The 23,852-nt window shown below is 44.6% G+C and overlaps 1 pseudogene; it reads left to right on the top strand.

Moving 5' to 3' along the window:
* The first annotated feature begins 3,083 nt into the window (after window positions 1-3,083).
* The window catches only part of LOC126988952 (fat-like cadherin-related tumor suppressor homolog), a 22,315-nt pseudogene continuing 1,546 nt past the window's right edge, over window positions 3,084-23,852 (top strand).

Raw genomic sequence — 23,852 nt, 5'->3', positions numbered from 1 at the left:
TCTTTACTTGCTGCTGCTGGTGTCACTTGCTTGGAGAGTAGTGAAGGTGGAATCAAAAGCATCCTTTCAAAGCCGATGATAGATTTGGAGGAACATGACACACTTGTGCAGCGCTTCACCTGATGGTGGCATTAGTCACCAACACTTTTTTCTTTTTTTCTTTTTTTACATTCGCCCGTGGCGCCAGTAGGCTTGTTTCGAGGGACTCCGATGCAGCGGCTCCAGCCCGTTGCGGTATTGGCGCTGCGTTTACAGTGGTGCCATCTGCATTGGCTCATGCTGCCCTCCTGAATTCCAAAGTCCGTTGATAGATGGTCTTGGATAGCATGGGTAGTTTTAAGCCACTCGGCGGCGGCTGAAAAAATCTCAGCTTGGTGGCACCGGGCGGATTGAACTCGCGTCCTCCTGAACGCAGCGCTGTCACACTGTCAACTCTCACCACTGCCTCTTAGGGAGTTCCTGAATAGTTTATTTTTCCTTCCTTCTTTCTTTTTTCCTTCTCTTTTTCCTTTTTCTTTTCTTCTTCATTTTCTTCATCTTCCTTCTTTCTTTTTCTTTTTCTATTTCCTCTTTTCTTCTTTTTACTTTCGCTTCTCCTTTCATATTCTTTCTTTCTTTTCCCCTCCTCCCTCCTTTCCTCTTTCCTCTTCCTCCTTTTCTCTTTTTTCTCTTCATTTTCTCAAGTACATTCATATCCACAACTTTTCATAAGGTTGTTGTGTTAAACCACGGTTCTATTTTCCTCTGCACTTCATTAACCCATCTGCGATTGGTACGAATTTCATTTCACTGGTAGCCTGCAACACATACCCCAGGTCTTTCTCTCGCTTGGTGGTGGATAGTGATATTTCCCATGTGGTATTGGTGCTGATATCCCTTCACTGGTAGCCTGGTAACATAAGGTCATAGCCCTGGAGAGCATAATTTTCCTTTTCCTATTCTCCAACACGACCTCTGCATGTATCGAAACACACGAGAAATTAATCAAGACCAGGTGAAGGTATCTGTCGGCTGCCTGGGATTGAACCTGGACTAGCGTGATAGAGCCATTCCTACCGAGTTTGGCTGAAGAGATGCCCCCACTCGCCAAGTGTTGGTGAGGCCTCTGAGCAGACCTAGTCGCTGCACTACACATATACTCCCCAGGTCTTTCTCTGCCTGGTGGTGGATAGTGGAGCGTTTCCATGTGGTATTGGTGTGCCGATATCCCTCCCAAGATGCAAGACTTAACATTTTTCTTCACTGAATTGTAGCAGCCACTTTTTGTTCCATCCCCTGTAGCTGCGATGTCTTCTGCAGGGAAATCCGCAGTCAAGGTGTTAGCAAAACTAAAAGCGACCCAATAACTACACCTGGTCAGGATTTACGAACGACAACTTCTTTTTCCCCTTCACCGCAGTGGTCTCAGCCATGACGTGGGACTACAGAACAGCCCCGTCCGCTGCTGGCATCGGGCGGGAAACGAAGACCATCGTTTCACCATATTGATGACGACACCGGCATCATCACTGTCATCAAGAAACTGGATAGGGAAAAGGTGTAAGAACCATGGATCATATTTTAGGTATAGCATTCTCATGATGTACAATCTTCTCATCCAAATAATATTGTTAGTCTGCTAGTTTCTGTCCTGTTGGCCGCATATTTAATGATGCCTGCAACCAAGTACAGATGATAGTGGGCTTTGCAGCACTCACTCAGGCCCTCCCTGGATAAAACGTCACTTCCATCTTTCTTTTTTGTTACCTCCAACACTTGATGCGTTATGCCCTTTTGCAATCTCTGAGCTCCTTTTTATCTTTGTTCTCATTGCCCTGCGACCTGAATGTAGTTGGGATAGTGGCTTTGCAGTTGCACTCATGTCTCTCTCCTGGCTAAATACTCCTTCCATCTTCTTTTTGTTAGCCTCTGCTGATTTTATACCCTTTCAAAACTTAAGTCTTTCGTTGCCATTGGCCTGTGATCCAAATTCAGTTGATGTGCTTTGGCACCTTCTACTCCTATCTCTCCTGCCAATGTCTCTTCCATCTTCTTTTTGTTACTCCAAGACTTGATAAATAGCCTTAGCAACTCACAGCTCCTTTTTGTCCTTCCTGTTTTCAATTGCTCTTTCCAGACCCAATTACAGTTAGGGACAGACCTTTAACCCGGTAGTAGTGGGGATCATCGTTTCAATGGTCCCTCTAAGTGAGAAAAAATGATAGTGTAATCATCACCACACAAAACCATTCTTATAAATAAGTATAATCAAAGCACTTAGGATCAGTTTATGTATCATCTATTTTGGGGTTATATCATGGCACAAATTTGGCCTGTCGTTGCTACTGGTTAACTCCCTCCTCATGCCAGCGCCTTCTTAGGCTAAAGGCCTTCTTCTGTCTCTTTCTTTATTACCTCTACACTTGATGTTATACCCTTATAGCTCCTTTTTTTCTTTCTTGTTCTCATTGCCCTGCGACCCAAATATAGGCTGGATTAGTGGCCTTTAACCTCCCTCCTCATACCTTCCTAAGCCAAATACCTCTTCCATCTTCTTTTGTGACCTGCAAGACCGTTGATGTTATGCCCTTGGCTCAGCTTTCTAATATCGGCAGCTCCTTTTTGCCTTTCATTTTTACTGGCCTTAAAGTTGCTATATATTCCCCAGTAAGAAAATAACGATATTGAACTCCTTTGTGTTAAGTTGGAAATTTAAATCAGGCATGTCAAGACAGTTCCTAAATTCATCATACAAAAGCTGATTTAATTGATTTTGGAACTTTTTTCTTTCTTTTCTTCTTCTTTCTTCCTTCTTGTCATTATTATTGTTATTTTCTTCTTGCTTCATCATTCTTCTTCTTTCTTTACTCTTCTTCTTTGTCTTTTATTTCCTTTCTAATTCTTTTTCTCCCCTTATTCGGTTTCCTTCTTTATTTTCGTTTTCTTCTTTTTCCTTTTCTTCTTTTCTTCTTTTCATTTCTTCATCTTATTCACTCCTCCTCCTCCTCCTCCTCCTCTTCTTTTTTTGTCACCTCCTCAGGTCGCTAAAGTACCAGTTGATTTGCTGGGTGCCAGGACTTGAACACCCCGTAAACAACACTGCCATGGCTCAGGTCGTGATCCAGGTGGGCGACGTCAGCGACAATGTTTGCACTCCAAGTTCACGCAAGACAACTTCTCACCGTGGTCGTGCAGGTGAGGCGAGAAGAGGGTAGCGTCGTGGCTTACGTAGCACATCAAGTTCATTGCAAGATTTTCCTCCTCTAAAGCCACCTAATTGTTTGTCCGTCAATCTGTTGTCTCACCAGATAGTTCATCCATTTATCTTTGATCAACCTTTCACAGATCTTCACCAGCAATACCTTGTCAAAGAGATCGCCCTGTAGTTCCCAGAGTCTTCCCGGCATCCTCCTTTGTGAATTGAAGATATGTTCACTCACTTCCAGTCTGCTGGGCCTTACCTTTCTGCTAGAGAGCTGACTATGACACATTGGATCTTATCAGCTAATTCCTTTACTGCACCTCCCATAGACCCAGCTTTCTGACACACCATCCGGTCCTAGTGCCTTCCTCACGTCCAGACCTCCCATTAATCCTTCCAACTCTCTTGTACTGAAACTTGTCTTCCTTCCAGGTACTCCATACTTTCTTCTCTTCCTTCTTGTCCAATAAAGTCACTCCTCCTTGTAAACACTGCCTTTGAAAAAACATTCTGCCCAGACCTAGATTCTAGGATCAAGAGGTGAGCTCAGGGGGGCAACGCATGAGCCAATGCGAGATGGCACCACTATAAACACTCTACCTGCACCTGACATGGGTTAGCCGACCATCAGCCTCTCACCAAGAAAGCTCATCCCAGTGCCATAGGTGAAAACGTAAAAAAAGATAAATAAATAAGATAAAAATAAAAGCATAATGCTCTCCACCATTGCTGCAGCATCCTCAATACTTTTCACCGTCCAATTCCTTAAGTTTATTTATTTCTTCGTTGTTATTCAGCTTGCTATTGACATATCTATAAAATAATTTCAGCTGTGCTTTGAAATTTTCTAGTAGCCTACATTTACTCAAGTAGTTTTCTCTGTTCCTCTCTTTCATTCATTCACTTTTTTTTACATCAAAGGATACGGCTCAAGCAAGCAACAAAAAGTACAAAAAAAAGCCTGCTGCTTGCTGCTCCCACAAAACTAAAAAAGTAAAAGAGTAGTCAAAAGAGAGGTCAATTTCGGGTGGAGGTGTTCTTGATACACTTCTTCTTGGAAAGAGGTCAAGTCATAGGCAGGAGGAAATACAGACGAAAGTTGAAGGCTGTTCCAGAGTTTACCAGTGCGAAGGGATGAAGAATGGAGATGCTGGTTAATCTCCTGCATATAAGGTGTTTGGATGGTATAGGATGAGCATGAGTAGAAAGTCGTGTGCAGCAAGGGCATGAGGAGAGGGAAAGGCACATGCAGTTAGCAAGTTCAGAAGAGCAGTCAGCATGAAAATATCGATAGAAGATAGAAAGAAGCAACATGGCAGCAGAATTTAAGAGGTAGAAGACTGTCAGTAAGAGGAGGAGAGCTGATGAGGACAAGGCCTTAGACTCCACTCTGTCCAGGAGAGAGCTGTGTGGAGTGGAGCCCCCTGGCACGTGAGATGCATACTCCATACTTGTTTGTACTTCAGCTATTAAGTGTTCTGTCTTTCCCTTTTCTCCACCTGGGTTCCATGCTACATCTCTTTTTCTCACTTTGCTTTTACCTTTCACTTTCACATCTTCTGGCCATTGAACCAAATTTTATTTCTAATCTCCTTTTGACAATGCTTTTTTTATTTTTTTTTATTTTGTCGTCGCTGCCTTATAGCGCCGGTAGGCTTCTTTTTCCGGTGGGGCCTAATGGTCGGCCCAAGGCTTTCTTCCCGGTGGGTCCTGGATGGGTTTGCCCAGTTTGTTCTGGCGCAGAGTGTTTATAGTGGCGTGCCATTTTGCATTGGTTCATGCTGCTCCCTCCCCCGAGCTCATCTTTAATCCCCTCGAATCTAGAGTCCGCTAGATAGGTGGTCTTCTGACAGCAGGGTAGTTTTAAGCTCACTCGGCGAGTGGCTGCTGAAAAACCCAGTTTGCGGCACCAAGTGGCGGGATTGAACTCGCGTCCTCCTGAACGCGGTGGTGTTACTCTGTCGATTCAGCCACCGCCTCCCTCATTGTAAGTCTCCAGTAATGACATCCGCTTCATATCCACTGTTTCCACTCCATAGAACTTACTCCAGTCCGCTTCTTCAAGTGCTTTCTCAACTATGCAGAGATCACCTTGCTGTAATTGTATCTCCCAGTTTTGTGGTCTCTTTTCCTCACTTCTCTTCTTTCATTCATCGTAAAACTCCAAGTACCATGTGATCACTTCAGTCCTGGAGGTGTTTCAGCGACCTCACACCATCTACTATCAGACCTTGACTCTGTAAATCCTGAGGGTTCATCACTCCCTGAAACCTTGTGTTCTTGATCCATTGTGTAAGAGTGCCATTTACGCCATCCTCAGCAGCGTATTTCCCCATGACCCTCACCGCCCTCTGACGTCCACTCCTCCCAACACACCTCTTTGCAGTTGAAGTCCCCATCATGGCTAGTTGTCACTTCCACTCATCATTCTCTCCATACTGTCGCTTGTGTCTTTCATCATTCTCTCATATCTTTCATTACCCCAAGATCTCGTTTTGTGGAACACACACCACACCAAAGTCTCTGTTTCTGCTTTCCTTCCCGGTGTAATCAACTTTCATCATTTCAGCACATCCCTTGCCATAGTTTACACTGTCAACTCCCAGGTCCTTCTTAACCTGGTAGCAGCTGTGATCATGTTTCTGAATAGTCCTCCAAGCAAGAAAAAATGAGAAAAATCACCCTCACACAAACCATTTCATAATACATATCAAAGCATTTGTGATTAGTTTATGTATCATCTATTTTGGGGGATTTATAACATGGCACAAATTTGCCCTGTCGTTGCTACATGGTAAAGCCACAAATTTGGCCAGTCGTTGCTACATGGTAAAGCCACAAATTTGCCCCGTCATTGCTACATGGTAAAGCCACAAATTTGGCCAGTCGTTGCTACATGGTAAAGCCACAAATTTGGCCTGTCGCTGCTACACGGTAAAGCCACAATTTGGCCAGTCTCTGCGACACGGTAAATCCACAAAATTTGGCCGTCGTTGCTAAACGGTAAAGCCACAAATTTGGCCCGTCATTGCTACATGATAAAGCCGATATCAATAGTATGCCTAATTCGTAAGAGATATAACAAATTTATTGCCCGTCGCTGCTACACGGTAAAGCCACAAATTTGGCCCGTTGCTGCTACAGATAATTCTCAATTTACGTGAGTATTGCGTCCTTGAAGAGGTCACATAAATCAAAAAACAATGTAAATCAAACAAGAGGTAGGTTTCTGTCGAAAAATAAATATTCGTTTCATTCAGTAGAGAGAGAGAGAGAGAGAGAGAGAGAGAGAGAGAGAGAGAGAGAGAGAGAGAGAGAGAGAGAGAGAGAGAGAGAGAGAGAGAGAGAGAGAATATCCATATCACCAAGATATCCACTCAGGCACTCAGTCTTAGCCTCACTCGTGTGAGGAAGAAATGAGGGACAAAATGAGCGACTGGCTAGTATTGGTACCGGTACCGAGCAGTCTGGTACTGGTACCGTACCATATAGCTGGTACCGTTAGTACCGGTACCTGCCCACCCCTATTGTTGAGTAGCGTGGCAGCGTGGGTACTGTATTGTTCAAGTGGCGCGTGGGAAGACCTGAGCTCAGTTGTGAGGCCGCGGCGTCGTGTGAGTCTAGTTGCGTGAGACATATGGTAGCCACTCCATAAAATATCGCGTATAAGTGGAAAAAATGTGTAAATGAAACATTTATTTGGATTTTGGACCCCGCGTTATTTAAAAAATGCGTAAACCAAACTCGCGTAAATCGAGAGTTACCTGTACCGGGTTAACCAACATCATCACGCCCCCTCCCTGCATTTCCCGTCAGTCTTTTCTCCACACATTGTACTTTCCTCCACCAATGTCCAGGGACACGACAGCATCGCCCAACTTTGTTTCAACTATTCCCATTATGTCCGATTCGTTCTCCCTCCAGTAGTCATTTACTTTTCCCAGTGCCATTGTTAACCCATTCATGTTTGTGTATGCCACCTTTGGTTCACTTCCTCCCTCTCTGCTGCCCGTCTGTACCACATCCTCAATCTTAACTCCCTGATGCGGATTTCACCAGAAGACATCACCAAGCTGCAGGAGTGGGAACAAAAGTGGCTACTCCAATTTAGTGAAGAAAATGTGAGGTCATGCATCTTGGGAGGGAAATCCAGCATACCAATACCACATGGGAAACATTCCACTACCCACCACTGAGGCACAGAAAGACCTGGAGCATATGCTACCAAGCTACCAGTGAAGGCGAAATCCATGCCAATCGCAGCGGACGGGTTAAATCTGTGACCATCCACCAAAACCTTTTCTTTCTCCGCCTCTGTCCTGCTCTCGTTTTTTGCTTGGCTTCTTCCCACAGTTTGTTGACTTTTGCCCTTTCTTCCTTGTTTAGGTCCTTCCGATCCATACGTCTTTGTAATCCTCTCTTTAGAGTTTCCAAGTTCCTGCAAGCACTTCCTCTGCAGCCACCTGCAATCTGAACCTTACCTTAAAAGGTCGATGTCCTCCTTTTACATATTTGCCAATCCTCAGGAGTACTTCCTCTACCTTGTCCCTCCAAACTGTGCCTTCATGCTGCACCTCCCTCACCAGCTCAACAGCTGCCTGCTTTTCATTCCTCTCTCTCTCATGTCGTATTGGCAGGACCTTCTCCTTCAGCCCAAAGACAACTACACTCTTCTTTTCAACAACATCTCTCACCAGCCCATCTTTCTGCCATCTGTGTGTGTGTGTGTGTGTGTGTGTGTGTGTGTGTGTGTGTGTGTGTGTTTACCTAGTTGTGAGCTACACTAGTGGAGTCCCATCTCTTGAGAGTCTCAGTAGGTCAGATTTAGCTTTAAATTTGATTAAAAGTTAGATTGAACAACCTATTTGTCCAGTCTGATCCACTGTTCACCGCATCCATTGAGAGAATTGTATTTCTAGTTATCTTCCAATCATCTTTCATTTTCAGCTATATGCAACTACATATATACATGCACATTCATATCCATATCCAGTGAACATTGAAGTGGTGCGTCTCAAGTCGTTCTTCTTTATTAGGAGAACCGAGCTGTGGGCTACTCAGTGATCCGCCTCATGGCCACCGATGCCGACGCTGACCCCAGCGGCGCTCCCTTCACCTGGGAGGTGATCAACCAGCCTGTTGAGAGTCGTGCCTTCACCCTGGACCAGGATGGCTCACTGAGGCTGGCCACCAATAAATTGAACCACAAGGTAACACTCAATATTTTGTAACGCATTTAATCCAGTAAAACCATCAGGTGGTCTGAGTGCTCAAGGAAGTATGCATTTTTAATTAAGCTCCACAGATAGTGAGAGTAATACATGAGTGCCATTCTTCAGTCCCTGTTTCCTCTTCTTCACCAGGTCCAGGATCAGTACGTGGTGCAGGTGCGAGTGTGGGACAGCGGCTCGCCACCACTCCACGCTAACACCCAAGTTACCGTCAGCGTGGTGGAGGAGTCCCGCTTCCCGCCAACACTCTTCCCGCTTAAAACAGTGGTCATCAGTTTCCGCAGTGCCTTTCCCGGAGGCATCATCGGGCGGGTCACTGCACTGACCAGGACCCTACGACACCCTGCAGTACTCTGTGGCGCCCTATGCAGAGGAAGTCAGCTCCATCAAGTACTTTGACATTGACAGTGAGGACGGCACTCTGGTGGCACTAACGCCTCTTGATGCCGGTAACTACAGCGTCAACGTCAGTGTGTCGGACGGCAGTTATCACCGCACCGTGCAGGCTTCCATCGAGGTCTCCGTGGTCACTGAGGAAATGGTTGAAAATGCCGTCATCATTCGCCTGGGTCCTCTGTCCTCCGATGAATTTCTCTCCAGGTATCAGAAATATTTCCTCAAAGCTATTGCCATAGAGCTGTCAGTTCAGGAGCAGCCTGCAGCCAGCCCTCGTACACTCACACTCTTTAGATAAGATAGATTACATTCCACAGCGATCCAAAAGAGACATACAGAGGAGTCTTGACGTTCTGATAGTTGTGAGACTCTTTGAAATCTACATGACAAGAGAACATCTGCTGCTGAAGCTAAAAGAAAAACAAGTTGACATAAAAGAGAAGCTTGGCTTGCCCTTCGTGGACATCATGGAGTCCCTGTGTGTGTCTGGCTCAGAGTGCGGCGGCCACGGGGACTGTGTGGACGTGGTGGAAATCAACAATGATGTGGCCATGCCCTTCAACACACAGCTGTCTAGTCTGGTTGCTCCAAGATTTACCCAGAAAGTTGGCTGTGTGTGTGACCAAGGGTATGGAGGCCAGAACTGCACTAATTTAGTCAATGCCTGTGGGCACCGACCCTGTGCTGAGTATGAGGAGTGTGCGCCCACCAACACCAGCAGCCGAGGCTACACGTGCCAGTGCCCTGCCGGCAGAGCAGGACCTTCATGCCGAGTGGACCTGACAAAGTGCCGCAGCCCTGCGTGCCACTACCCACTGAGGCCTCTCTCCTTCAGGGGAAAGAGCTATGCCCAGTACAGCATAGCTCAGCAAGGTAAGAGCAGCTCACTGATGCTGAGTGCCTTCATGCGCACCAGACACCCGGTGGGAATGCTGGTCTTTGCTGCCGGGGACGTGGACTACAGCGTGCTGGAGGTGGCCGGCGGACATGTGCAGTACCGCTGGGACTGTGGCAGCGGGGAAGGACTGGTCAGGGTGTCCACGGTGAGGGTCGACAATGATGCGTGGCACTTCATCAACCTGACCAGAGACGGCACCATATCAACACTGAGTGTGGACGGCGAGGTGAGTTCAGGAGCGGCGCCGGGTGCTAATGACATTCTGAACATGGATTCAAACTTCATGTATCTCGGTGCTACCCTCAGCAGTGAACCAGAGTCAGGCATGTCTTCCTATTCCCAAAGCAGCCTGGGATTTGTGGGTTGCCTCGATCAGATCATTATTGACGGCACCGAGCTTCCCGTGTCAATAACAGGGACGGCTTCCGGGGGCACGGTGCTCACGCGCCTGGCCGACGTGGAGCTTCAGTGTCCAGGCGTGCTGCCCCTGGCCGGCGTGTGTGGCTCCTACCCTTGCCAGAACGCTGGGACATGCAAAGAAAATGAAGGTTCTTATAAGTGCAATTGCCCTCCACGCTTTACCGGAGCACAGTGCCAGGTGGACACGGCTCCCTGCTCCTCCTCACCCTGTCTTAATGGAGGCAAATGTATTGTTGTTGGCCACACCTATAAGTGTCAATGTCCTTCAAAACTGAGTGGAAAACGTTGTGAATATGGCATTTTCTGCAACCCAAACCCTTGTCAGAATGGCGGTCGCTGTGAGGAGGGTGCCGATGGGCCTATATGCAAGTGCCAACACTTTACCGGTGCAATGTGCCAGCTGGACATTGATGAGTGTACCCGCAACCCTTGCCAGAGCGGGGGAACCTGCCTCAACTTCTTTGGTGGGTTCAAGTGCATATGTTCCTCCAATGTTACCGGTGAATACTGCACAGAGGCCGTTAGGAAGCCTGAAGAGCCGTCCTCCTCCCTGAACATCACCCTGGAGGAGCTGCTGCATCCTGGCCGTGTTCCTGGGGTGCGTGATGGCCGTGCTGCTGCTGGGGACCTGGCAGCGGTGGCGGTGGAGGCACAAGCGTCACCAGCAGAACAACCGCGTCAAGCTCACGGACCACCACGTGAAGAACGACCTCAAGGCGAATGACGCACCCAAAAGAAACTCCAAAATCTGCAACGTGGAGGCAGACCAGGTAAGACAGACACTCCCACACGTTAGTTTTATCAGACTCACTTCCTTGGCATCAAGTTACAGGCTGCAATTTGAATGTTTTCTGTCCATATTTCATTTTGTGGATGTTGTTGAGCCTCTGTGTGTTAGGGCGTCAGCGTCTTAGATGTTTTGTTTCTTACAGACTTTGAGTTGTTTTCTTTTGTTACCTTGGTGCCACACAGCAGGCCGCCGCTGCCCCCCACCCGGCCTCCTACACCCCAGCGGCAATGACTCCGCCATTCTCAACACCCTTAAGCACCTGGCGGACCTGTCTGCCGTGGGACACGAGAATCTTGAGCTGGAGACACTTTCACGATGCTCCCACGAGTTCCTCCACAGCCTTAAAAGCCCGTGGTCATGCTGCCCAACCTCTCCCTCCGCCGCCCTCCAACAGTGACCTGACTCTCTCCACAAGCCCAGGGACCACCACAACAACCTCAACGACTCCTACTTCATGCCCATCAAGGGTGAGTCAAATAGCTCTGTAAATAGAGCAATATATGGAGCAGGGGGTCCCAACCATTGTTTACCCATGACCCCATTTTCCATGCCTCCCTTCACTCATCTCCCTCGCTGCTCAGGCTTCCACAATTACATTTTAGCGTCCACACTTTAAAAACTTATTAATAAACTTGTATGTGGTATATTAGGCAGAAGTAAATAGCTGGAATAAAAAAGCACATTATAGAACACACCTCCCTTCATACATCTCCCCTCGCTGCTCAGGCTTCCACAATTACATTTTAGTGCCCACACTTTGAAAACTTGTTAATAAACTTGTATGTGGTATATTAGGCCAAGGTAAATAGCTGGAATAAAAAAGCACATTATAGAACACACCTCCCTTCATACATCTCCCCTCGCTGCTCAGGCTTCCACAATTACATTTTAACGTCCACACTTTGAAAACTTGTTAATAAACTTGTATGTGGTATATTAGGCCGAGGTAAATAGCGGGAATAAAAAAGGACAGAGAAGAACATATTGAGCCTCTAGTCTAGTGAATTGAAGCCTAATGCAATGGATAGGATTTTAATGAGATTTTTTTCTTGGTTACCGTCTGTCTCCCAGTTGCCAATAAATGAATAAATAAATAAATAAGAAAATAGAAAATAAATAAATATTGCCCAACAGAAAAGATCAAATTAGCACACTTGGGACGATTTACACCAAGTTGAGAACCCCTGATATAGAGTTTATACATACAAACATGCATAACCTAACATAACCTCAATACTATTAATCCAATACTGAAACTTTAATGTGAAGTCATGAGGTAAGATTTCAGCACTGGATTAATAGTACTGAGCAGGGCCGTGGAGTCGGAGTCGGAGGAGTCGGGTACTTTTGGTCGGAGTCGGTAAAAATACCCCAGACTCCGACTCCTTAACGTAATCCTTTATCGTGTAATGTAGTTGTGAACTCTTTTTCTTATACATTATCTGGATGTTGTCTATATAGAGTACATATAATTTTGATGTAAATACATGTAAGAGAAAGGACCTCAAGAGAGTCTACCAGCACTACAGGCAGCATCTATAAAAAAAAATAAAAAAAATAAAATAAAAAAATTGCCATAGAGGTGGAGGGGCATGGGGGCCGGAGTCAGAGTCAGAGTTGGAGTTGCAAGTTTAAAATTTCCCGAAGTCGGAGTCGGAGAAAATTTTAACTCCGACTCCACACCCCAGGTACTGAGGTTATTAAGATGTGCAGTAAAAGTCCGCTCAGCCTGTTTGGAGGTGAGCAGCCCGGTGGTGGATGATCGATGTGCCAGAGTATTAACTGCTTGACTGTGGATTTCCCACAAGAAGACATCACCAAGTTACAGGAATGGAACAAAAAGTGGCTGCTACAATTCAGTGAAGAAAAATGTAATGCCATGCACCTTGGGAGGGGAAGCACACCAATACCATATGGGAAACACTACTATCCACCACAGAGGCAGAGAAAGACCTGGGACTATATGTTACCAAATGAAGGGATATCCAGCACACCGATACCATATGGGAAATACTCCACTATCCACCACAGAGCCAGAGAAAGACCTGGAACTATATGTTACCAAATGAAGGGATATCCAGCACACCGATACCATATGGGAAATACTCCACTATCCACCACAGAGTCAGAGAAAGACCTGGGACTATATGTTACCAGGCTACCAATGAAGGGATATTCAGCACACCAATACCACATGGGAAACACTCCACTATCCACCACAGAGCCAGAGAAAGACCTGGGACTATATGTTACCAGGCTACCAATGAAGGGATATCCAGCACACCAATACCACATGGGAAACACTCCACTATCCACCACAGAGGCAGAGAAAGACCTGGGACCATTATGTCACCAGGCTACCAGTGAAGGGATATATATGATACCAGGCAACCAGTGAGGGCAAAATCTTAATCACAGTGGACAGGTTAAGACACCTCCACTTCAAATTGACCTCTCCTTTGGCCTCTCGTTCTGCTTTCATTTGTTGAAGCATTGTATAGCAAGCTTCTTTGTTGCTCTTTTTGTTTTTTTGCCCTTGAGCTGCCTCCCTTGTAAAAAAATAATCCTCTTGTCATCTGCTCCCTCTCTTCTGATGAGGTGCTGTACCGTGTTGTGAGTTCTGAGGTGCTGTATGGTTTTGTATGGCAGGGTGGGAATGAATGAGTGCTGTGATGGAAGAGGAGGGGAAGGAGGGTGTAAGAGAGGTGGCAGGAGAGGGAGGAACATGATTGATGGGAAGCAGCTGCCTGAATGAAGTGATTTTTGGCCTTAGGAAAGTCAGGCAAGGTTACTAAATTGCCCTCATTAATCCCTGTAACCCAACTGAGAACTAATAAAGCACCTCACAGTCTAGGGCTTTCCAGGGAATATAAGCTTTTTTATCTTACCCCATATGAGATAAATGATTTTAGGCTTTCGTTAAGTCAGGGAAGGTTACTAAGTTGCCAATATTCATCCCTATAACCCATTTGGAAACTTCTAATAAATCACCTCATAGTCTCCGGCTTTCCAGAGAATATAAGCCTTTTAATCTCACCCCATATGAGTTAAGTGATTTTAGGCTTTCAATAAGTCGGGCAAGGTTACTAAATTGCCCTTATCAATCCCTATAACCCATCTGTAAACTTCTAATAAATCACCTCACAGTCTACAGCTTTCCAGAGAATATGTATTTTTTTTTTCCCCGTACAAGTGAAGTGAATTTGGCTTTCATTAAGTCAGGCAAGGTTACTAAATTGCCTTTATTCATCTCTATAACCCATCTGAGAATTTATAATAAATCACCTCACAGTCTATACAGCTCTCTGGAGAACATAATTTGAGGGTTTTTAGTCACCTCATATGAGTGAAGTAAATTTGGCTTTCAGTAATTATTAACTCAGTAGCAGCGGGGATCATGTTTCTTAATGGTCACTCAAAGCAAGAAAAATGAGAAAAAATCATCACTCACACAAACCATTTCATAATATATATCAAAGCATTTGTGATCAGTTTATGTATCATCTATTTTGGGGGGTTTATATCATGGCACAAATTTGGCCCGTCGCTGCTACCAGGTTAATCCCTGTAACCCACCTGAAAACTTATAATAAAGCACCTCACCGTCTACAGTATTCCGGAGAATATGTTGATTTTTTTTTAGTCCTCCCCGTACAAGTGAAGTGAATTAGGCTTTTGTTAAGTCAGGCAAGGTTACTAAATTGCCCTTATTAATCCCTACAACCCATCTGAAAACTTCTAATAAAGCACGTCACAGTCTATGGCTTTCCATAATATGTAAGTTAATTTTTTTTTTTAGTCATCCTGTACAAGTTAAGTGATTTTAGGCTTTCATTAAGTCCCTTATTAATCTCTGTAACCCATCTGAGAACTTCTAATCAATCACCTCACAGTCTACGGCTTTCCAGAGAATATATGCTTTTTAATCTCACCCCATACGAGTTAAGTGATTTTAGGCTTTCATTAAGTCAGAGAAGGTTACTAAATTGCCAATATTCATCCCTGTAACCCGTCTGAAAACTTGTAATAAATCACCTCACAGTCTAGGGCTTTCCGGAGAATATGTTAACCCAGTAGCAGCAGGGATCATGTTTCTTAATGGTCCCTCTAAGCGAGAAAAATGAGAAAAATCATCACCACACAAACCATTTCATAATATATATTAAAGCATTTGTGATCAGTGTGGATCATCTATTTTGGGGGGTTTAAATCATGGTACAAATTTGGCCCATCACTGCTACACGGTAAAGCCACAAATTTGGCCCGTCACTGCTACACAGTAAAGCCACAAATTTGTCCCGTCGCTGCTACACAGTAAAGCCACAAATTTGGCCCATCACTGCTACACGGTAAAGCCACAAATTTGGCCCGTCACTGCTACACAGTAAAGCCACAAATTTGGCCCGTCGTTGCTACACGGTAAAGCCACAAATTTGGCCTGTCGTTGCTACACAGTAAAGCCACAATTTGGCCTGTCGCTATTACACAGTAAAGCCACAAATTTGGCCTGTCGTTGCTACACAGTAAAGCCACAAATTTGGCCTGTCGCTGCTACACAGTAAAGCCACAAATTTGGCCTGTCGTTGCTACACAGTAAAGCCACAATTTGGCCTGTCGCTGCTACACAGTAAAGCCACAAATTTGGCCTGTCGCTTTACACAGTAAAGCCACAAATTTGGCCTGTCGTTACACAGTAAAGCCACAAATTTGGCCCGTCGCTGCTACACAGTAAAGCCACAAATTTGGCCTTGTTGCTACACAGTAAAGCCACAAATTTGGCCTGTCGCTGCTACACAGTAAAGTAAAGCCACAAATTTGGCCCGTTGCTGCTACACAGTAAAGCCACAAATTTGGCCCATCACTGCTACATAGTAAAGCCACAAATTTGGCCCGTCGCTGCTACACAGTAAAGCCACAAATTTGGCCTGTCGCTGCTACCAGGTTAAGTTTTTCAGTCACCCCGTACAGCTCGTTTCTATGTCCTTGGATCACTTTAGTCTCTCCTCTGTACTAATTTAAGAGAACTGTATCCTCTCTGTAATAGGGGCACCAAAATTGAGCAGTCTTATCCAGGAAGGGTCTAACAAGTGGCAAATATACAACTAGGATTACTTCTGCACTGCCAGTTGCTGATGCCCATAGAAATACAGCCCAAGACTATTTTGCATTGAGCTCTTTCAAGTGGAGAGTATCAAGACCCCTATCCACCCAAAATTGACCTCGCTTCTGGCCTCTCGTTCTTTTTTTCTTTTGTCAAAGCAGTGTACATATAGCAGGCCTTTTTGTTGCTGTTTTTGTTTTTTGACCTTGAGCTGCCTCCCTTGCTGTAAAAATAAAATTAAAAAATTGTGTGGTTCAGGGCAGTAATACATTGATTTGGGGGTTGAATGTCAGGGCTCACACATGCCTAGAGTGACCAAGACTTGTTTTATTTATTTGTTTTCACTATTTGGTTTCATTATTTGTTTGAACTATTTGGAAGACCATTTTTTCCTACACTTAACCCGGTAGCAGCGGGGATCATGTTTCTTAACGGTCCCTCCAAGCGAGAAAAATGAGAAAAAATTACCCCTCACACAAACCATTTCATAATATATATCAAAGCATTTGTGATCAGATTATGTATCATCTATTTTGGGAGGTTTATATCATGGCACAAATTTGGCCCATCGATGCTACACAGTAAAGCCACAAATTTGGCCCGTCGCTGCTACCGGGTTAAAATTATCAGCATCTCCATGTTGAACTGCATCATCCATTTATGGGAACACTCGTACAGTGCATTTAGGTCGCCCTGCAATGCCAGTGTCCTATTTATGTGTCATCCACAAACTTCCTGATGTCACTGGTTGCACTGCAGTCAAGATCATTGATGTAAATAGTAAATAGCAATGGATCTAAAGCTAAACCTTGTGGGCTGCCATCAGTAACACACACCCAGTCTGATTTATCTGTGTTTACTTGAACTCTCTGCGTCTTGTCTCTTAGTCACCTCCTGATCCACCCCAAACCTTAGCCCTCTGTCCCATGTGCTTTGACTTTATTTAAGTCTTGAATGCTCAACTTAAAGTGAGATACATAAACAACATCATAATTTTCATCCTTTCCTGCCCCTTCATGCACCTTTTGAGAAGTGACATAAGGTTAGTGAGATGAGATTTACCTTCGTGAACCCATGCTGGAAGTCAGTAATCTGATTGTATTTGTCTGGGTCATGAATATTTCTAGCTGTAACACACAAATGATTTCCTACAACTGACTTTAAACCAGTTGCTGGTAATTAGACACAGCTTATTTATCCCTCTTTGTAAATATTGGTACAACATTGGCCTTTTCCCTAGTGCCAGTACTACCCCAGTGCTGGACGACTTCATAACCATAGTGGCCAGTGGTTTGGAAATGTCCAGGCCTCCACAGCAGCTCCCTTACCATTGGAAATAAGTCTTGGCAGGGTCAGTCATTTCCCTCAGGGCACAAGACTTGTTGGTCTCCCTGTGCTCTGCCTCACCAAGAGTTGTCTCTTACAGATACATCCCAGTGAGCAGGGGTGACTTGTGGGGAGTGAGTCATAGGCCCATAGAGCAAAAGTTTGCATGCACAGGGAATGAAGGTAAAAAAAGGCCTTGATTAATTTTCCTATTTACTAAAGTGATAGCTAGTAGTTTGACACATAGCCACTTTAGTGATGCCCAGCAGTCCTGCCAAGGTGTGCGTTACAGAAGGCATCAGCTCACCGCCTCACCGTTCACTGTTACCTCACAGCCCTAGAGCAGTACAAGGAGCACAGGCAGCTTGATGCTTTAAGTATTTTCCCTTCTTCACTGCATGTGTTTACACATCTGCTGTGGCAACCCTTCTAAGGGAATGCTGAGCAGTAGCTGCCAAAACATATGGAAATATCATCATACTTATTTATATTTTCTATGTACCGCCATGTACACTGCAACACTTCCATGCTTTCAATGGCAGCTGTGATTCTTGCCCTGAGATCGTCAGTGTTTGTCTCCAGAGATTTCTACACTCAACTTTTGACGAATCACCTAAGAAATTAAATGTCAAGTGTGATGTTGGGGAACCTCACTGCCTTAAGAATGGGATGGCCAGGTCACCAATTTAGGAGTAATTTATTCAAAGGCTTGGGGAGAATTGGGGCCTTTTCCTTTTTTTCCCCTGTTGAGTGTCTCCTCTCATTACTGGCCTGTGTTTATTTGTACTTGAGGCGTTGGGTGCACCAAACCATGAGGACCAGAACTATATCATAACTTGCAACTTGATCCCCTTTTCCCTGTTGAGTGTCTCCTCTCCTTACTGCACTATGTTTATTTGTATCTGAGGCGTTGGGAGTGCGTCAGATTGTGAGGACCAGAACTGAACTCGTGTCCTCGTTGTTCTTCAGATGTGGGCTGTGACCTGGTGACCAACCTCGGCGAGACCCACACCTCCCCGGCCCGGCAGTCTCCATTTTCAGACGATTCTTCAGGTATGACATTCTTAACCCGGTAGCAGCGGGAATCATGTTTCTTAATGGTCCCACCAAGCGAAAAAAATGAGAAAAAATCACCCCTCACACAAACCATTTCATAATATATATCAAAGCATTTGTGATCAGATTATGTATCATCTATTTTGGGAGTTTATATCATGGCACAAATGGCCCGTTGCTGTTACACTGTATAGCCACAAATTTGGTCCGTCGCTGCTACCAGGTTAATGTAGCCCTTCCAGACCCCTGTATTTTATTTCTTTATTTTTTCAGCTTTCTTAATAGGCTTTTCTTTCATCATTACTTTCCTTACCATTATCATCATTACCATTATCATTATTTCTATTTTCCCATCTGTGCTCCTCTCCTATTTCATCCTAATCCCTATCTTTATCCTCTTCTCCCTTCCTTTCCCCTTTCCCTCCCCTCCATCTTTTCTCTCCCCTCCCTCCTCCTCCCTTCCTGCTCCTCCTTCATCACTGTCCTTTCCCTCCTCTCCATCTCCTCCTACCTCTCCATTGTCTCCCTTTCCCACCCTTCCTCCACTCCTCCCTCTCACTCCCCTTCTTCCTCCCCCTTCCCTAACTTAGCTACTCCTCAAAAAGTATATCTGCCGTGTTTCAGTCGTCATTTGCCATTTTAAAAATTGACTTGCCATTGATTTCTGAGAATTAAATAATAAGTAAAGAAAAATATTAACTCAGCATTGATAACTTGTGCAGATTAATGGATTTATTTTATTCAAGCCATAAAGTCAATCTTCAGCATGAGAAAGGAGAAAAAGAAATTGGTACCTTACATCTTTTGCACACACACACACACACACACACACACACACACACACACACACACGGCATGGGGAGAGAGATTTTTAAAACTGACTACGGAAAACTTAATGATGCAGTGGGTGACTGAAAATACAAGATACAGGAGTGATGACGACCCACCAAGACTGGACCTGGGGCTGACGAAGGGAATGCACCTGTTAAATGAGTTAAGATATGTGTGTCCCACGGGAAAAAGTGATCATGTAATAATAGAGTTGGAAACCGATGAGGATGTCACTGAGGAAGATGAATCATACAAAGGAAAAAGGAGAAACTGCAGGAAAGTGGACATAGAAAATCTCAAGAAATATTACAAAAAACTGGACTGGGAAAAGTTAAAAAGAACAAGCAAAGTGCAGGAAAAGTATGATGTTTTCATAGAGGCATATGAGACAGGAGTCAAAAAATGTCCCATTATATAAACCAATAGAAAGAGGAAAGCAAGATTGGTTTAATGCAAGATGTGCAGGCGCAAAGAAAAAAAGGGACAGAGCGTGGAAAAGACTGAAAAGAACCAGAGGAATAAAGAAGACTTTAAGATGGCAAGAAATGAATATGTGAAAATAAGGAGGGAGGAAGGGAAAGGATATCAACACCCTTACTCCCTCTCTTCGCCTCCTATCCACCACTTCATCAGTTTTTTCTTCTTCATTCTCCAAAAAAAATTCTTCTTATCTTCCTCTGATCTTTCCTCATTCCTTTTTTTCACTTCATTTATCATTTCTTTTTCCTTCATTCTTTCATCCTCCGTCATATTTCTCCTCACATATATCTGTTTGTATACTTCAGAGTTGTTTAATCTCCACAACCTATTTAGGATGGTTTCTGTTGTCATTTGGGATCTTAACTTAATCTTTAATGGCCTGTTCTTTCCTTCCTCATACCTTCCCAATCTTGTTATTTCATCTACTTCTTCCTCAAACTTTTCCTCTTCTTCAGTATTCAAATTTCTCAATACACTTTTCACCCTATTCTTCTCACAACTTTCCCTCTGAGTCTTCACTGTGTTTTCTTCTTGTACACCAAACATTATGACATTTTTTCTTATCTGCCATGTCCCTCACCATTGTTTCTGTGTGTGTGTGTGTAAGAGAGAGAGAGAGAGAGAGAGAGAGAGAGAGAGAGAGAGAGAGAGAGAGAGAGAGAGAGAGAGAGAGAGAGAGAGAGAGAGAGAGAGAGAGAGAGAGAGAGAGAGAGAGAGAGAGAGAGACACACACACACACACAGTATAGTATATACATATATAGATATATGTATTTCAGAAAAAATCTTTCCTTTTTAATCTGTCATGGCAGGAGTTTTGTTTGTGTGATGGCTCAGGGTTGCATCATGTGGTGCCGGCCAGGAGTGCCCAGCTCCTGTACTGCACAGAGGTTCCCGGTGGCACGCTGTGCTGCTGCAGCATGGGTCACCCACTGATGGCACTAATAGCATGCCTGCTTAACACTGACTTGGTTAATGCACCCTAATGAAAATTCTATTAAATTTCACTCCATGTATTTATTTGGTGCCAGCTTCTAATTTATGATCTGCATAAATTTGATTTTGTCCAAGGAAACACTAAAAGCCTTTCTGTGAGGGGTTTAGGTTCTTCCCCTCACAGCGAGGAGGGAAGTGTGAAGGTTTTGCAGCGTACTCTCACGACAAGACTTTACCCTCAGGAATAACAAACTTCTATTTATATCCTGGCGGGTGCAGAGAGGGGCCAGGCGTCAGGTTCCCCTGCCGTGCCCCCTCTCCCCTGCCCCCACCACCTGGCACGCCGGGCCCCAGCACATTTAGACTACCTCAAGAGGCCACCACAGCTGATAGTGACCACACCAGAAGACTGTTGCATGGCCCTCAGAGCCAGGCCTCTGCCTTGCATGGGCCCTACACAAGGGCTCCCCATGGCTTTGACAGCCAAAGGGTTTCTGAGAGGCAATGCAGCGCTGTGCCAACACTCACCCGACTGAGTTCGTGTGCTGCTTGAGATAACCGGCCACTGCTGCGAGTCTAATGAGGCTCAGCTTTGAGTAGCACTTACCATGACAAACTATACAAGTTAACATGGTGATAGTAACGTGCTTTTTTAATATCTTAAGAACACGAGTGCTGTCGTGTTTCATCCCCGTGTAACTTTGTGATCTGTTCCTTCAGCTGCTGCTAACTGACACAGTCTTGTGTTGTGGTTGACGGGCACAGACACTCTTTCATCACACAGCCAAAAGAGCAACAAAGTAGTACATAGTTAATATGAAGCTAGTGCTTTTGTTGATTTACACAATTTTTTATTGATTTTTGGGGTTTACAACTTACAAAAAGTTTCATATATATATATATATATATATATATATATATATATATATATATATATATATATATATATATATATATATATATATATATATATATATATATGATAACTTTTGAACCTCATCTATAATAACGAATTTGCTCTGTAATTTTAAGTAAGTTTCCCAGGTTGAGAGAAGGGAGAATGCACAGTGTAAATATAAGCCTCTGGGACATGACCACTCACGTGTCTTCTGTCTCCCTTGCACGCAGCACCGAGCCAGCAGAAGAAGAAAGGTACCTACCCATACTTTAGTAGTATAATTTCCTCCTTTTGTGTGTTTTACAAAAGTCATAAAAGTCTGCAGGAGAATTAGGCTAAACGAGGTGTTGCAACTTTAAGTGTAATAGTCTGTATTAGATTAATATTTTTTTTGCATGGTATCCCATACATCATATTCACCATCTTGTGGTGATGCATGTGGAGAAAGCTCTTGCAGCATCATGGGTCTGGGACTGTCACGTAGAAATCTTTATAGCACGCTGTGAATACACTGACATACACTGAAGGCTGAGGAATGTGGATCTGTGTCAACAAACCCACATGTGGCTCAGTGTCAGAAAGCCTGGTAATATATGTCTGTGTTTCCCAAATCCTAGGCTACCACTGGGATGACTATGACATGCATGGCCCCCCACATGCTGGTGGGCGAGGGGGCCACGGCCGCCCCGCCAGACCTGCTGACGTTGAGCCAGGGCACCTCCCTCATCCACGGAGACGACCCCATGGAGGGAATGCCACTGCTGCCATGTGAGACTTTTTGTGTGTTTGTAGATGTTATTTTCTTTGAGTTATAGCATCTACAATCAGGTTTAAGCAGCTTTCTTCTCCTATACTGTAATTTGTGTCATGAATATATATAAAAAATGTTGGCACCAAATCTGCCCTTGTGGGGCTCCTCAGTAGTCTCTTCAAATGAAGTGATTCTCTGGTGCCTGGCAATATATATGTCAGGCCTCTCCTGATTGGCTGGGTTTCTCTATGACTCATGACATGGCCTGTCAATCACACATGCTCTCGTGCCACACATTACTATGATGTTTGTCACAGCTCGCCTCTTATACAAGATAAACAGACTTAGAACTGATTGTAGAACTCGCATAATGCTTGTCAAAATTCGGTAAAACAAAAAATAAATGAATAAATATATATGAAAATTAGTAATGTGATGCAGGCAGTGAGATGTACAACAGAGGAGCAAGGAGGAGTGAGTGTGAGGGAAGGAGCTCACCACGGCAGGAAGAGTGAGTAGCAGCTCACCACTCATCCTGTCAACACATGACTAGTATGGTGATGTAGGATATTTGAGAGGCGCAGCAGAGGAGAGAACCAAATATAAACATGTACTTCAACCTTGTCACGTGATGGACACACAATTCTTTTGGTCATTGAGGGAGCGACTTATTGAAGCAGATCAAAGTGTATGAGCAAGGGTTGTGATGTGCCAAGGCCCTTGAGTGGCGGCACTGTCCACCGTGGGAGCCGGTGAGTAATGTAAACATGGTAGACTGTTCCCGTAGAGTGTACCTCGCCATACCCATGGAGCGGTTCACCCGTAACATTGGTTATCATGCAAGCAAGCATTGAAAATTTGTTGGCAATCTACTGGAAATTTCCGGAAAACCCTTTTGCTGGTAAATCTGTTGGTGCCAAATATTGCATGGGACTTACTGAGACCATGTTGTTGAACTGTTTTTATTATTACTACTACTCTGCTACTATAGTGAACCCAAATTGGCGAGTGTTGTGGTGTTGGCTCCTGCGGGTCCTTTCCTCCTGTCTGCTCTGCCACACAGTTGCAACACCTATCTCTTCCTCCCTTATGTTAGCTATAGCTAGCATATGAAAGGAAAATATAGGTGTTGGGATTGTGTGGCAGAGCAGAGGAGAAAGGACCTGGGAGCCAAAGCCAAAACAGGCTCGCCAATCTGGTTTTATTATACTCCTACTACTGCTACTACTGCTTCTGCTGCTGCTACTTCCACCAGTGATATTCAAGCAGTTACTGCACAACTAGCTATCACTACTAGTTCCAGCTCCATGATAACAAACACCATGACTGTTGAGCTGACTGAGTGTGTGATATCCCTCCAGGCTCTGCTGCCACACCCCTGCTGAGTGTGGACGCCCGGGGCGGTCCAGACGGCCGGGACACACCAGACGGTGACGAGGACAATGATGATCCCTGCAGCTTTGAGGAAATACTCCTGGCAAATAATATATCTGTTGACTCATGCCAAGACCTGACTCTTGATCATTCCTCTAAATACAACATTGTCTTGGACCTTGAA

The sequence above is a fragment of the Eriocheir sinensis genome, unplaced genomic scaffold (assembly GCF_024679095.1).
Source record: "Eriocheir sinensis breed Jianghai 21 unplaced genomic scaffold, ASM2467909v1 Scaffold1016, whole genome shotgun sequence".
NCBI classification, from domain to species: domain Eukaryota; kingdom Metazoa; phylum Arthropoda; class Malacostraca; order Decapoda; family Varunidae; genus Eriocheir; species Eriocheir sinensis.
The sequence above is the reverse complement of the archived record's forward strand: the minus strand, read 5'-3'. Positions and strand labels throughout refer to the sequence as shown.